The 14,699-nt window shown below is 44.6% G+C and overlaps 1 protein-coding gene across 1 annotated transcript in view; it reads left to right on the top strand.

Moving 5' to 3' along the window:
• LOC119650926 (peripheral plasma membrane protein CASK-like) overlaps positions 1 to 14,699 on the top strand; it is a 291,137-nt gene that overhangs the window by 8,326 nt on the left and 268,112 nt on the right. The gene's annotated exons all lie outside the window — the stretch shown is intronic.

Genomic DNA, 14,699 nt, shown 5'->3' with positions numbered 1-14,699 from the left:
GCCAGCGAGATAGTGATCCGAATCTATACTGGCTCCCCTATATGTTCTGACATTCATCAATGCTGAGAGGTGGCGGCGTTCGATTAGCACGTGGTCTGGAGTGGCACACGTATATTTATGGACCGCTTTCCGTGCAAACTAGGTACTTCCAACAATCATTTAATGAGGCTTATATTTCTAAGTTTGCATCACAAGTGCAGAGTACATAGCCTTTCACTTATGTTTTCAAAGCCGTTAATAGCAGTCTAGTCCGAGGCTCCTTTTGTGGGTTCGTAACAAGTTGTTTTCCGTGTTGGGTTGTCAGCCCTACCGAACGCCAACCTGGAGGACCAGTTGGTATAAATTGTCCCGTTGCTAGGCGCGGGAGAGTCGCCTTCATCCTTCTCCGGCTGTAGCTTCTCGTTAAGGAAAAGCTCCCAGCGGTCATCAGGAGATAGGATGGAGATAGGGTTTAGTAGTAGAGCTGTTGGTGTTGGTTCAACAGAAGTTTCCTAGGTTTTATGCTCCATCGTGGATACCAATCCACGTTTCGCCCTGGGACCTATACTACCCTTTCAATTTTTGAGATCTCGAGACAAGTAATTCTGGAAGCTTCAGTATATGTGGATTTTTGCCGCCTTTTTTGCCTTGATGTTATTGACAACTCATTTCATTCGATTATTATGAAGTTTTAGGTTATCTTCTAGTTTTTGTCGAGGAGACGAAACTGATGTGAGTCAAATGCTGATGGAAAAATGGAGGTAGTTGGTTGGTTCCTCTGTCTGTCTGGTCTTCTATCGATTTTATTCCTGGTACAGTTTCTGATTTTGCTACTTGGTTCTGGTTCTTTAATTTCTGGTGCTTGGTTCTTTAATTTCTCTACCTTAAATATTCAGGCTTATAACCTGTGTCCAGTCAAGGAAAGTTTGGCCCGCTTATAACATAGCCCGATCACGAGAGCTCCTGTGTCAGACGTGTGCAAATGCATTCAAGATTACTGCGGTCTGCACGGGGCATTGGCCCATAGGGGACCATGCCGCTAGGCTCGGCATACCCTACAACTCGCATTGCCGAAGCTGCGGAGAAGGAAGGGAAACCCTCGTGCACTTTCTCTGCGATTGCCCAGCTCTGGCTAGTGTCAGGCTGTGGACACTGGGTAAACCATTCTTCGGGGACCTCAGAGAGATTTCTAGCTGCAGGGTGGGAGAGCTGCTTTCCTTCGTGAAGGCTACGGGCTGGCTATGAAGATCCGAGCCGGGTGGACTCTGTCTCCCTGCTCCGATAACAGCAGTCACGGTCTTAGGAGTTTGTGGCATCAAAACGGTGCACCAATTGTGCTCCTCGGAGCGGCCACTGATGCCTTCCAACCCATATTCAGTACTTTGTGTCCCCCACAGCTCCACACCAATTATTTTGGAGCGACCCACTCGTTGACCATATATATATGGAATCCACCGCATTGGATCGTTGGCAATGAAATTGTCAGTCTTCTTTAATGTTTTTGTTCTACTTACTTCCGCCCTCTGATCATATACGGCTTGTACAGCTATGGAGTTCTGCGTTCGAAATACTATTAGGCCAGCGTACCCTGATGATGTGTCTTAGAAAAGTGTTGATCAAGGCTCCGAGCTTTTGAGCTTCTGCTCCAATATAGCAACCATTAAATTGTAGAATTGTCTCAACATGATCCTGGTAATTCTACCGTTGTTTATGTCGACTTTGTCCGGCTTGGTTTGATATTTAGAGAACCAGTTGTCCTCTTTCTCAGTGAATTTACTCGGACTAAAACGCACTAAGGAAGAGGACGAGGAGATATATGAGAAATATACATTTCAATTCGACATTTAGTCTTTACTTCTTTTTCGGCAAAAATACGTTTCTTATAATATACAAATTGATCAACGCCTCCGATGCTCTTCTTGTTAATGCAGATGGGGAGAACGCGATGACTCCCCTTGAGAACAAACAGACGTCATCCGCGTGCTCAGGGTGTTTAAAGAGAGATCTCATGGTCCATTGAACTCCTACATGTCCTCCGGACAAGGCAGTATGAAGAACGTCAATAATAACAAGAAGACACAAAATCGGTGACAAGATCCAAGCTGGGTGGATTCTGCTTCGGATCCCAAATTCCTCTGAGATTTTACATTGGTACAGCACCTGACATTTCTAAAACGTCCGAAAATGATCTGTAGGGTGTTAATGTGGTCAATGCTAGGGCGTTCAGAGCGGAAAGCAGTTTGTTCTCTGTCCACCAAGCTCCCGAGGTATTTGTTATTTCATTCCAGGAGTAGTTTAGCCATTATCCTTGCGACGGCAGAGAGCACACAGGCAGTCATACAGAAGACAATTCCTAAATCTACTGCTGATCTCAAAGCGGTCAATCTTATTGCTCGAACGGTGTCAATCAGTTGAGACCCAACTGACCTTATGGCAAGTTTCACTATTGTTACGATTGCAAAGCCGGGGTTTCCCCATCAAATCTCCCAGGCCAAGAAAGTGTGCCTTCCGGTAGCCATCAGAAACAATGCGTCAGCTACCGCTTGGGTTTTCAGGGTACGAAATCACATTGTCATAAGTGTGACAAGATGGAGAGGAGTATTCTCCAGAGTCCCACCATTTCACTTCGATTTATGCCAGAATATCGTTGGTATTCCTGCTCGAGCTGCAGAAAGCGACCGTTCTGAAGACCCACGATACGGTTGTTGACGAGCGTGCGTACATTCCAGAAACCAATCATAGTCCGTTTTCCATAGTCAAAGGTCTTCGGCGTGAAGTCAGCGTATCCATGAGCATATGAGCTTTTCATCTCTTTTAGTCGCCTTTTGCGACAAGCAGGGAGTACTTGGAATGTATTCTTGGACTCTAACGTACTGGGGGTCGCGCATATCATTTCATGACCTAGTGTTTGGGGACGATACTAGCCACTGGTTTTGATTCTTTCTTCTGCACCTGCTTCGTTCATGAGAAACAAGATAAACTTAGAAAAGATCTTGACGAGAAGGCTCCATTTGCTTTAAGAATCATGAGGTTATTAGGAGCCTAGTCTGAGGAGCGACTCATCATGTTCACTCAGCAGCAATGAAAGAACGCTTGGGTCGACTGGTATTCGACTTTCAGTCGCGATATGCAAATGTTTCTGTCACCAAGATAGAGGTCTAACCACTAAACTGTCCGGAGTATAAAAGCTTTAAGCCCAATATTACTATTTGTATCCCCAGGATTTACATACGCCACTTTGGATATGTCTCCTATTGACACATTTTTTTTTAAGGAGGTGAAAATCTTCAAAAGATTCTGGCCTGGGCACGCCAGAGTGCGGCATTTTTATCCACTAAAACCACCCCCGACTCCCCCCCTACCCCGTGGACTTCACCTAGAGTTTCCTCTAGGTTCCTTCTTTCTTCCACGAACGTAGGACATTGGAAGAATACGTGCGCTGGGTCCTCTGGGACCCCGTCGCAGTTTGGACAGTTAGGAGAGGTATCCAATTTAAACCTGTACAGGTATTGACGGTATCCTCCATGGCAGGTGGGAAACTGGGTGAGATTATAATTGATCTCCCCATGCTTTCTCTCCAGCCACTCCCTGGTGGAAGGGATCAACCTGTAGTTCCAACGACCCTTTTCTGACTGGTCCCATTGCTGTTGCCATCTGCTTATGGATCTTTCTCTTTCAACTTTTTTCACCTGTGATAAGGGAGAGATGGACCTGGTGTTATAAATGTTCATCATTTCGGTTGCCAGGATGTCAATCGGCATCATTCCCGAAATGACGAACGCTGCATCGTCTGAGACGGCCCTGAAGGTATTATAGAACACACCCTTAAGGCTGTTCTGCCCTGCCAACTTCTCTAAGTGCCCCCGCAGACTGGAATCTATCCAGCGCAAAGAAAGAGCAAAAAGCATCCCGCACTCTCGATCTGCTTCGTTCTTCCCCCACCTTGACAGACCCTCCCCTGCTCGTGTCTCGCAGCCTAACACTCTGCCTCATGCCAACTGGACCGCCCCTCACTCACTGTTCTTCTGTAAACCGTACTCAGTTTGTATGCATTGCCTAAAACCTGCAGCGCGTTTCCCCAAACTGGGATTGCATACAGCATGCTAGAACTCACCACCCTCGCTATGAGCAGCCTGCAAGTATGCTGCGGTCCTTCTACGTTCGGCATCATCCTTGCGAGAGCCATACTAGTGGTGGATGCTTTTTTGCAAACATGCTCTATGTGCTGCTTAAAATTGAGTTTTCCGTCTATCATCACCCCCAAGTATTTGATGGCAGATTTGGAAGTGATGATACGATTCCCGATTCTAATGCAGGCGTAATTTCTTTTGCGGCGCTTAGTGATGAGGACCGCTTTCGTCTTTTCCTCAGCGAGTGCCAGCCCAGCACTCTCTACCCAAGCCTTAACAACACTGATTGCTTCGCTTGAGTACAACTCAGCATCTTCGAGATGCTTTGCGACCACAACCAGTGCTATATCATCGGCGTAACACACCATCGTGGCCTCCTCGGGAACCGGAAGGTTAAGCACATCATTATACATGATGTTCCACAGTAGTGAGCCCAGTACAGAGCCCTGTGGGGCACTCGCGGAGACAACGTACTCCTTGGGTCAATCAACGGTATTATACCAGAGCGTTCGGTTATGCAAATAGCTTTCTATAGTATAATAGCGCCGAGGTAGGTGGGAACACTAATCGTCGTCAGAGACTTTCGTCCTCACATCCAGGGTGACCACCACAAAATATTTGCTGGTACAACCCGTTCCGTGAATTGCATTTTCAGCCAAGCCAGTAACCATTTTGATGGCATCAATGGTTGATCTGGCTTTACGGAACCCGGACTGCCTATCTTGGAAGGCCTTCTTGGCTCTCGGCCACTGGGAGTAGTATATTATAAATAACCCGCTCCAACATTTTCCCCATAGTGTCTAGAAGACATATGGGTCTATAGGAGGACGGTTCCCCTGGCGGTTTGCCAGCCTTAGGGAGCAGCATCAGCTTCTGCCGCTTCCACGTTGCTGGAAAGATACCCTCCGATATGCACGTTTCGAACAGCTCCGCGAAAATATCCGGTTTACATTTGACGGCAAGTTTGAGGGTCTTATTCGGTATGCCGTCCAGATCCGGGGCTTTACTGTCGCCTATTCGACTGCAGCTCGTCCCTGGTTACTGGAGGAATCGGCCTCACATTCAAGGGACACTAGAAAGTGTTAGTAATCCGCTCTTGTTCGGGAGATAACTCCTGGATTATTTTCAACAAGAGCATAGGGCACGTGATCTGCGGAGATCATTGGCCTCTGAATCGCCCTGTCACGATTTTATGGGCGCTACCCCACGGATTTATGTCCGCTTCCAAACAGAGCTCTTTAAAACATTCACTCTTACTCCGCTAAGGTTCTTGCGAGTTTCCCTATAGGCATGTTCCTTTTGCCCTTGATCGATCCTACCTATTGCCCTCTGAGCCGTTCGTCTGACTCTGTGGCAAATCGATCGAAGGCTGGCAAGTTCACTATTCCACCAATAATTGGTCTTCTAGTGGAGAATGAGCATCTCCTAGGCATCGACGCGTCATATGCCTTAGAGATGCCTGGTGTAACATGGAGAGTTCTATCCGTGGAGGTGCCTGCTTTGCTAGGCAGGCACCTTTCCATGAATGTTTGTTCATCCATCGCTTTTGCAGACTTTTGTGTTCTTTTGGATTTCGGCTTTCGGCGGGTATCCTGCCTTGTGACTCCGTCCTTAGTTCAAAGGTGATTGCCTGGTGGTCGCTGTACGTGAAGTCCTCACTAACTTAGGACAACATGTCACGTGCCAGCGCAGGGCTGACAAAAGTAAAATCTACAATTGAACCAGTTCCCCCTTTCCGATAAGTGTTTACATCGCCTTCGTTGGTCAGAACTACATCTAACTGGGCGACACACACCTGCTAGGCTTTATGATATAGCCCCTGTTTTCCCTTTAACTGGGTTTATTGTTGCTATGGGTGCTGCCAGTGATTGGCCGGAACTCAAAAACTCAAAGTTAGAGAAACGGGATTCATAGTATGCCTTTTCTTGCAGGATGTTGGGAATAGTTCATTTTAGAAATGCAAAAAGGCACTGTCTAATTTTGCTAGCTCAAGTTTAATCCCTGATGACTTGGAGCTGGATTAACAATGGTTGAAGAGTTTTGCATTTTGTGTCCTTCACGAAAAACTCTAGAAAGCAATTAAAACGCCTGAATTTGGCATTCTGCGCGTAATTTTGAGAACAAGTTGAATTTTTAATAGAGCCGGAATAATTTAGAAGGAATTCAATTAGTTTAGGGCCGGAAACTAAGGATATCTCGAAAGTAAGATGCTGTGCCATTCAAACCCAAAAGCTTCGCATAACTACCATAAGACAGGGGAATATTATTAATAATTCAATTTAAAATTCAAATGGCAAATTAGCATTCTCTCCCTATGGTCAAATTAAGCTCCTTGTTCTACTCAGCTGACAGAGTGGTTGACCCGAAAGTTGAAAAAGATCTCAACACATACATGGACTTTTAACCACCCCCGTACCTATCCAATGGCCGGTGCACTAATACGGTTCTATTTGACAATGGACCTTTCATTGAAATGGCCCATGGGGACTAACTCAATTAACTTGACGCTACAGGACTTGCTCCAAGAACATACTATTTCCGCGCTATTCATCTGCATACGAGAAAATGAAAGCTAGTGAAATTTTAATGAGATTTTCACGGGGTAGATGTGACAGTAGTGCAGGGACCGGAAAGAGCCTATCATCACCATTGCAAATGTGTCACAGGAAGCATTACCTTCAATTTTTTTCATGATGCTCTACCATTCACTTGAATGACTGCTGCTAATGTCATTCAAGATGATGGAAGACCTATTTGAGTTTGGTCTCATTTCTTACCATCACTTCTGTCTGTTTTCAGGCGTAAAATGGGGATGTTGATGATGGGGATGGAGGGAAACGTGTGGGTCAATTAATGCAGGACATGATGTGAAGGCATTAGATGATACTTCTTTTGGAGCTGAATAATGAACTTGTTGATACTAGTTGTGTCGTAAGGATGACTGAGCTGTGTGATACAGGATCCATCTCTTTGGTAGCAACTCTTGAGTAAAGGTAGAAAAGGGCGGTGACATCTGAATGAAGTTGGAACCGAAACTGTCTCTAGGAAGGATCCTCTGCTTGAGTCCTATTCATGAATTCAAACAAATCGCCTTTTTCAGAGACAAGCCTTCCTTGCACACACGCAGCTGCATGGAAGCAAACTTTTGCACTACTTTCTGATCCCTTCAAAGTTTGTACTGGAAAAGTAACTTCTTCCTGTGAATATTTCATTTGCATGCACCATTGTCACACGGTTGACGTCAACTGTATCACTTACCACTGCCCTCGTCAGTACTATGCCATTCAGGTTCACTGTGTCATGGCGTGCTACTGTACGCCACTGTAATGGCACTATGCCAAATGAGGAACTAAATATACATTTTTGATAGATGGAAAAATGGCGCATGTGCATGAATTTCTTATAATGCAATCCATGACGTCCTTTCCAAAGGATTAGCATTGTAATGCCAGGTGGGGTGTCTCAAATGTCCTTGCATGTTCTCATCATGAGTCTTTGGAAATTCGAAACTTATTCTATTAGACTGAGATGGAGGGAAATCTATTTTTTTGAGTCATCCTTTAGGTTGGAGTGGGGGCTGTTTTCTTGGTAATACATATTTTGGCGGTTCAATGCAACGTAGGCCGATATCGTAGGATGCTCGAAATGCGAGCTTTATTGTAAGAATGCTATTTTAGGGATGTATGGTAGGTCAATAATGTGTAATCAAGACCTTGAATATACTTACGGAATTTTATCAACCAAGTCTAGCTAGATACAGATGGGTTCACGGGAAGAATAGAAAGGTGTTGAAGAAAGGCAGGGTGTAGACATAGAAGGAAGTGATAGGATAAGTTGAATAAGGTTGTTTGTAAGTATACTTTCGTGAATAAAATGAAAGGTTATATGTTGTTCCATTGTCGGGAAAATTCCAAATATGTGAAGTCCTAAAAATAGAAGGCAGAGCGAAGTATGGTGAGACTAATATGGATAGACTGGCGCCGAATTTTTTGCTATGGAATTTTCGAGGGAATTTGCTAATAGAAAGTGGAGATTCTTGAGATTTGCTGTCAATTTTATTAACTAATCGTTATTACTGAGTATTCCACGGTGGAGTGAAGAAAGTTAACTTGTTTTAGAGTCCAATTTCTGCCCGTATGCTCCTACTTTTGCCGGAACTTGCTTAATTTGCATTCCTTCCTTGATGTCCTATTTTACAACGATATGATTCCAATTTGTTATGCATCTATTGTTCTGTATCTCTCGTTCTCCCAAATCTTCATTGGAAATGAACCCAGGCCGGGATATACCCAGTACTCAATAACGAGGTTTGCTTTTGGCATTATCATTCAATCACGGGAAATCACAAACCATCTTCAGATGGCTGGATTCAAGAGAATGCATTTTCCTTTAAGGGGGGGGGGGTATTGAACAGAGCAGCTAAACCATTTTTCATGGGATCGTGACGCGAGCTGTGAATCTGCGGACTTGTTATTGGTAAATCATCGAAGGCCTGCCTGGTAACGATCAGGAAATCTAACCCGTCTGTCAGATTTCGTTGAATGGCCACTTCAGGTTATTGAGCGGGAAGTTGAATGATTTTTGGGCTGTCTCTCTCTCGGCAATTGGCATTACCACGGAGGCTTCCTGTTATTGATCCGAGATTGGGTTCTCTTCGATACAGTCGGCCATCGCGTAAGCAGACTTGAGCTGATCGATGGAAGCTGTAGTGATACGTCAGGCAGCTTCAACTTTAAAGAACTTATCCTTTCCATTGATCACCCGATATTGGCTCTGGTATGGATGTCGGAATATTTTCTTTGGACCATCGTTACCGATGAAGACATGTCTGGTTGTTTCCAGGTCGTTGCAAATGAAGATTCTTTTGCTGTGATATTGGCTCTCGTTGAGTGTACGTAACATTTGGAAACGCTGTCTCAATTCGTTGGCGAAATTAGCCGTGCATACCTGCTCGCTGTTGGACTGTAAGTCGAAAAATTCGCCTGGGAGGCGTAATGGCTGACCATGCACCATTTCTGCTGCAATTGCGCCGAGGTCTTCCTTCCAAGCTATCCGAATGTCTAGTAGCATGACAGGCAATCATTCCGTCCAGTGGCTATTGTGACATCTTTTTGCTACTTCGAGCTGATGGTGAAAACGCTCGAATATGCCATTAGCTGCCGTGGGTTGCACCAATCAGGTTGCTGAGTTCTTGAAACAATCTGGATTCAAACTGTCTTCCTTGATCCGTGGCGATCCGAAGTGGTATGCTGAACCTGGAGATCCATATGTCAACGACCGCCCTGGCAACTGCGATGGCTTCTTGATCAGGGATTGGTGCTACTTCCGGCCAACGTGATAAACGGCCTATCATGATCGGGCAGTACCGTTGGTCCCCGCAATAAGGCATAACGAAAAGATCCAGATGAACGTGCTCGAATGTAGATGATAGTGGCGCAAAGGTCCCGACTGGTGCAGTCACACGACGAGTCACTTTTGACTCTTGGCAATTATTGCAACCACGCATCCAATTCGTGCATTCGGTTTTGACAGATGGCCAGACATGCCTCTGTGTTATCAGTTTAACGATGGTGTTTGTTAGTAGTGTAAGCTGTTGAAAACGGTTTTTTGGAATGGTTGATTGATGTAAGGTTGGATGGTATATACATGACACCGTAGCTGGCAGCTGCCCTTCGGAACCTGGAATGGTGTTAGTCGAAGCCCCGTGTTTCGTTGTCATAGCATTTTGAACTGATCGTCCGCGGACTGAAATGCTGGAAACTTTACGTAATCGATAATTAATTGCAACTCCTCAATGCGTGATAATGCGTCCGCGCCAACGTTATCGCAACCAGATACGTGCTGCATATCGGTGGTAAGCAATATAATCTAGAGAGCGAAATTGAAGTGGTGAGCACTCGTTGTTTTTGTGAAAGGCGAAGGTTAGCGATTTGTCATCCATAAAGATGGTGAACTCCCTAGCTTCTAATATATGACGATGTTTTATCGCTAAGTATATAGCTAGTAGTCCCCGGTCTCACGCTCCGCATTTACGTTCGGCTGGACCCAACTTTTTTGGAAAGAAAGCCAATGGTTGCCAGCAACAATTAATTCGCTGTTGGAGGACTCCTTCAATCGCGAAGTCAGATACATCGCAGAAAATGATGTGCAGGCAGCGTCGCCTGTTCCGTGCGGTTTTGGAAGCTTCAAAAGCTGCGTAGATTCGTCGGTCCAGGTGATTGGTGAATTTCCTTTAATCAAGAATCACGTTGAGTGGTGCCTGAACTGCTGCTGATATAGGTTTGAACCTGCTGTAAAAATTTAACATATATAAGAATTCTCTAAGCTGCTTCAAAGTTGGTTGATTGTGGGTATAATTGAATCAGTACAAAGCTTTGTGCTGATGAAGGGGGTGAGTTGCTCCCGAAATATATATACACTGTAAAATAAAAAATTGTAGTTTGGACTAAGGTACTGGTCTATCAATTTTAGGCTTAACTACAAATAGAAGACAATATCTAACCTTTATGATTGAATCGTTTTAACTTTGATAGGTATGGGACATGGTCCCTCGTTTGGATTAACGTATCCTAAGAAACTGACCTCGTGCTGACCAAAAGCGCATTTGCTTGCATTCACGACTACCGCATATTGTTTCAACTGTTGAAACAGAGTTCTTAAGTGGCTGGTATGCTCTTCACGTGAAGATGAAGCGACTAATATGTCATCGATGTAGGCATAGCAGAAGTCCAAACCTCTCAAAGCCTCGTCGATGAACTGTTGGAACTGTTGGAACTGTTGGTTTGCGCCGCATTCCGTAGGCAGAATGCTATAAACGGAAACTCGTAAAAGCCGAACGGTGTGTTTTTGGTATATCTTCTTCAGGTATCGGGATCTGGTTGAATGCTTTTACCAGCTCTGTTATTGATAAGAGAGTTTTACCATAGATCGTTTTGGGGAAATCTTGGATGTTTCGAACAGGGTACTTGTCAATGGAAATCCGGGCGTTGAGTCCGCGATAATCTCCGCACGGTTTCCAGTGGTTATTCTTTTTAGGCGTAGCCTACACAATGACGAAATCTATGAGCGATACCATGACCGTCCGGTTGTGGATAAAATCCGGCTCAATAGGTTACGGTGGGCGGGTCACTTAATCCGTATGGATGAGGATGATCCCACCCGGAAAGTCTATAAGGGCAATATCTATGGTAGAAAAAGATGGAGCGATGGCGTGGGTCAGGACGCCAGACAGCTTTTAGGGATATCGAATTGGTGGACCTCGGCGCAAAACCGGGATGTCTGGAGTTTCTTATTAAGGCAGGCCTAGATCGGATACCGGTTGTTGCGCCGTTGATGATGATGATTCTTTTTAGGCATCATATGTAATGGTGCAGCCCACGGAAGATTTAATGGACGCACCAATCCTAGCTGGATCATGGTATTGAGCTCCCTTTTTGCGATGCTCAGCTTGTCCGGAGCTAATCGTCTGGGTTTTAAAGCAACTGATGGCTTGGCGTTGTGACTATATGATGCTTACTTCGGACGAGTTATTTCCGGCACCTCATGTGGGAATCATGGTAAGGAGTTTCTTCAGTAATTGTTGTGATGGTCGGAATTGTACATTCTGCCATCTCTAATTGGCAGGTAAGGTGAGTTGTTGAATCGCAATGATAAACAATCTGCTTAAAGTATGGGTTTAGAAATAACAAACATAACAAATCGCCATCGGAAATCACGTCGAAAGCGGGGGTTAGCGATTCCGTATATGGCAATTGGTGTTCCGTTGGCAACTAAAAGCTCGACATGTGCCTTTCTACATGCTGCTTGGAATTTTGAACGCTGTAAATTCAAAAGGATTGTGGCCGTTAATCGATGTTTCGTCTCTTTTGGTGACATGAGTATGTCTAGCATCTGGAAACCATATGTCTGGAATCTGAAAACTATATGATCGACAGGCATTTGAGCCAAGCATATTCTAGATGGACGCATGGCCATATGATTGGCCGCTATTCCTCTCGACAAGGGTGTCAAGTCTGTATGCGTCGTTAGTTGCTTTCTGCTTTACCTCCACCTCTGGGTAGATTCAGAATAGCTTCATGGGTATTCTTAATGAAAACTAGTTGTTTGACGTTCCTAGTGTTCACCGTTAGTGCTTTATGGATCCATAAATTGTGGAGTACCTGCAGAGTGATAATCAAATGGTCACATACTGTGTTTTGCAAGTTTGCCAATAATTATTACGGGTAGTCGGCAAGATCTTTTGTGTCCATCAGAAGCCACGGAAAGGTGTCCATTACCAGGATCCATAATAAAGAAGAAAAAAACTCTTACTATGAACAGCCCCAAGGCAGCCACCATCTAACTCCACAACAGCATGTTTGCAAACCAACTGATTAACAGCGGATTCATGTTGTTCGCGTCACAAATCGTTAAAAATAAGGCATAATTGGCAACTTCGGTGTTCGAGAATAGCCATATTAATTTTTGCCTGAGTTCATGGAGTCCTGCATTCATTAGTTTGCCTTTTTGGTAACCAAAGTGACCACCTACAAATAAATGTGTTCCTTATGAACCGATCAAATATTTCCAGTACCTTTAATAGAAGTTAGACTGATCGATTGGAAGCTTCTTGCGTTCGTGATGGTTTGGATATTAATATCCCTTTCACAGAGCCCGAATTAATTGTAATATTAGCGTTTGCTAAGCATGCATGGTATATATTCCGAATGGGTGGACATAGTCCATCCATTTCTTCTATGACAAGAGTGGGAATAATGCCATCCGTACCCGCAGACTTGTACCTCCGGACCGAACTAAATGCCCAGTTTACTTGCTTCAGTGATACTTCCTTGCATGCCAGAATCCAGTCTCTCTGTTGTGAGCTGTTTGCACATTTCGGCTCTGTGGGGAGATTTTGGATGCTTCATGCAAATGGTTTCCCGTTTCTTCATCGCTCAGTAAGTGTAGATATACAGCTGCTGGCTACGTTACGTTTGACAAGGATCTGCATCAGTTTTGTGGTTGCCTCGAGGGAGTTAGCCTGTTCGCAGAAGCGTCTCCATGATAATCAGTTAGCTGACCTTATGGTCTTCTTTAGAGCTTTTTGAGACTCTCTGTATTGGTCCAAGCCAATGGATGAATCAGGCTTTAGTTCTTGGTGGAGGACTTTCCTTGTCATTTTACGCTATTTTGCTAAATCTGCGCCCGGTTTTGACGTACTTAGTGGACAGCTGTCTTCGAAGGCTTCTCTCATGTTAGTTATGATCATTTGGGTTGTCTTTTCAATTTCAACTATTTGGATTTGATACGTCCTCCAGGGATTCCAAGGCGGGCGCTCAGTTCTATTTTGTGTCCAATCTGTCTTCCGTGGAATGGTTGGAGATGGATCCATCCCTATAACGAAATCAATGCGCCTGTGATCCGACAGCTTGATATCGTTTGATATTCTCTGAAAAGAGTGCCACTATGATATCGACGAACACAGACAGCCCGTTTATTCTTGAACGTCATGAATATCCCGTTCAGGAACGCTGATAGAAAGAAAAGTTCACAGCCCCTCGGCTTTTCGTCTTGCCTATCAGCATACAGATGGAAGTGCTGCAGTTATTCTAAACACAAAGTTATTCTAGTACCTCCATAGTTTTACACCCCTCCTCTATAAGCCAGAAAAAGGACTTTTTGAACAATGGCAGCTCTGAGACCCTTTTAGGGTTTGTCACGCACTTTCCCATACATCGTTTGGCCGAAAAAAGGTTTAGTCGTTACCGGCCTAGTTCCCTTTGTTTTAGGTGAAGGAGTTGGGTTCCTCAGAGGACCGCTGTCGCTTCAGGTGGCCCTCAGTCACAGATGTCCCGGACGATACTTTCCATTGATCTTTGGCATAAACCGTGTAGTTTGCCCAGAAGTGGTTTACTCAAAGGCAGTATAATGACTTACTATGATTTTCGATAGCCTATGACCATCTTGAGTGGCCGGAGACGATCAACAGAGGAGAGCTATCTCAAAACTTAAAAAAAAAGTAGGCAAAGTAGATCGTGAAGTTCCGCCCGCAAATATGGCTTGCAAGGGCACGTGAAGTTTTGTTAAATGACACGTGGGAGATCCAAGTCCCATCCTTTAAGAATGCTCCACATTCTCTAGATTGTCTAGCATAGAGGCAAACAAGCGCGTGTCGACAGGACACCTCGATGGAGCTTCACTATCAATTTCGCCAATTTTCTTTTTTTAGGTTTCTGGGATAGCTTGTTAGGCCATCGCGTGTCGGCGGTTTTCTAACCAAAAATAGTTGATTATTCGTGGGTTAGGCTTTAACTTCAGCGGATTGCACCGATTAGAACCCGGAGTTAGAAGTGCTGACAGAAGGACCTGCTTCGATTCGTCTGTTCAGGACTGGATCCCAATAGGATTGGTGCACGATTGAATGGAGGCTCTCAGGGATGCTGATCACTCAGGGTTGGATCGTCATGACCGAAATTTAATTTCTGGTTTTGTTTTCTGTTTTTGTAGCTTTTGCTTGATTTGTCTGTTATGTCCTTTGTTTCACTAGTAAAATTAAATCGAACTCCGCAAAAACCCTTTTTACCGAAACAAGGCTAGCTGAAACTAGGAGCT

The sequence above is a fragment of the Hermetia illucens genome, chromosome 3 (genome assembly GCF_905115235.1).
Source record: "Hermetia illucens chromosome 3, iHerIll2.2.curated.20191125, whole genome shotgun sequence".
NCBI lineage: Eukaryota > Metazoa > Arthropoda > Insecta > Diptera > Stratiomyidae > Hermetia > Hermetia illucens.
Note: the sequence above shows the minus strand (reverse complement) of the source record. Positions and strands in the feature narration are given on the sequence as shown.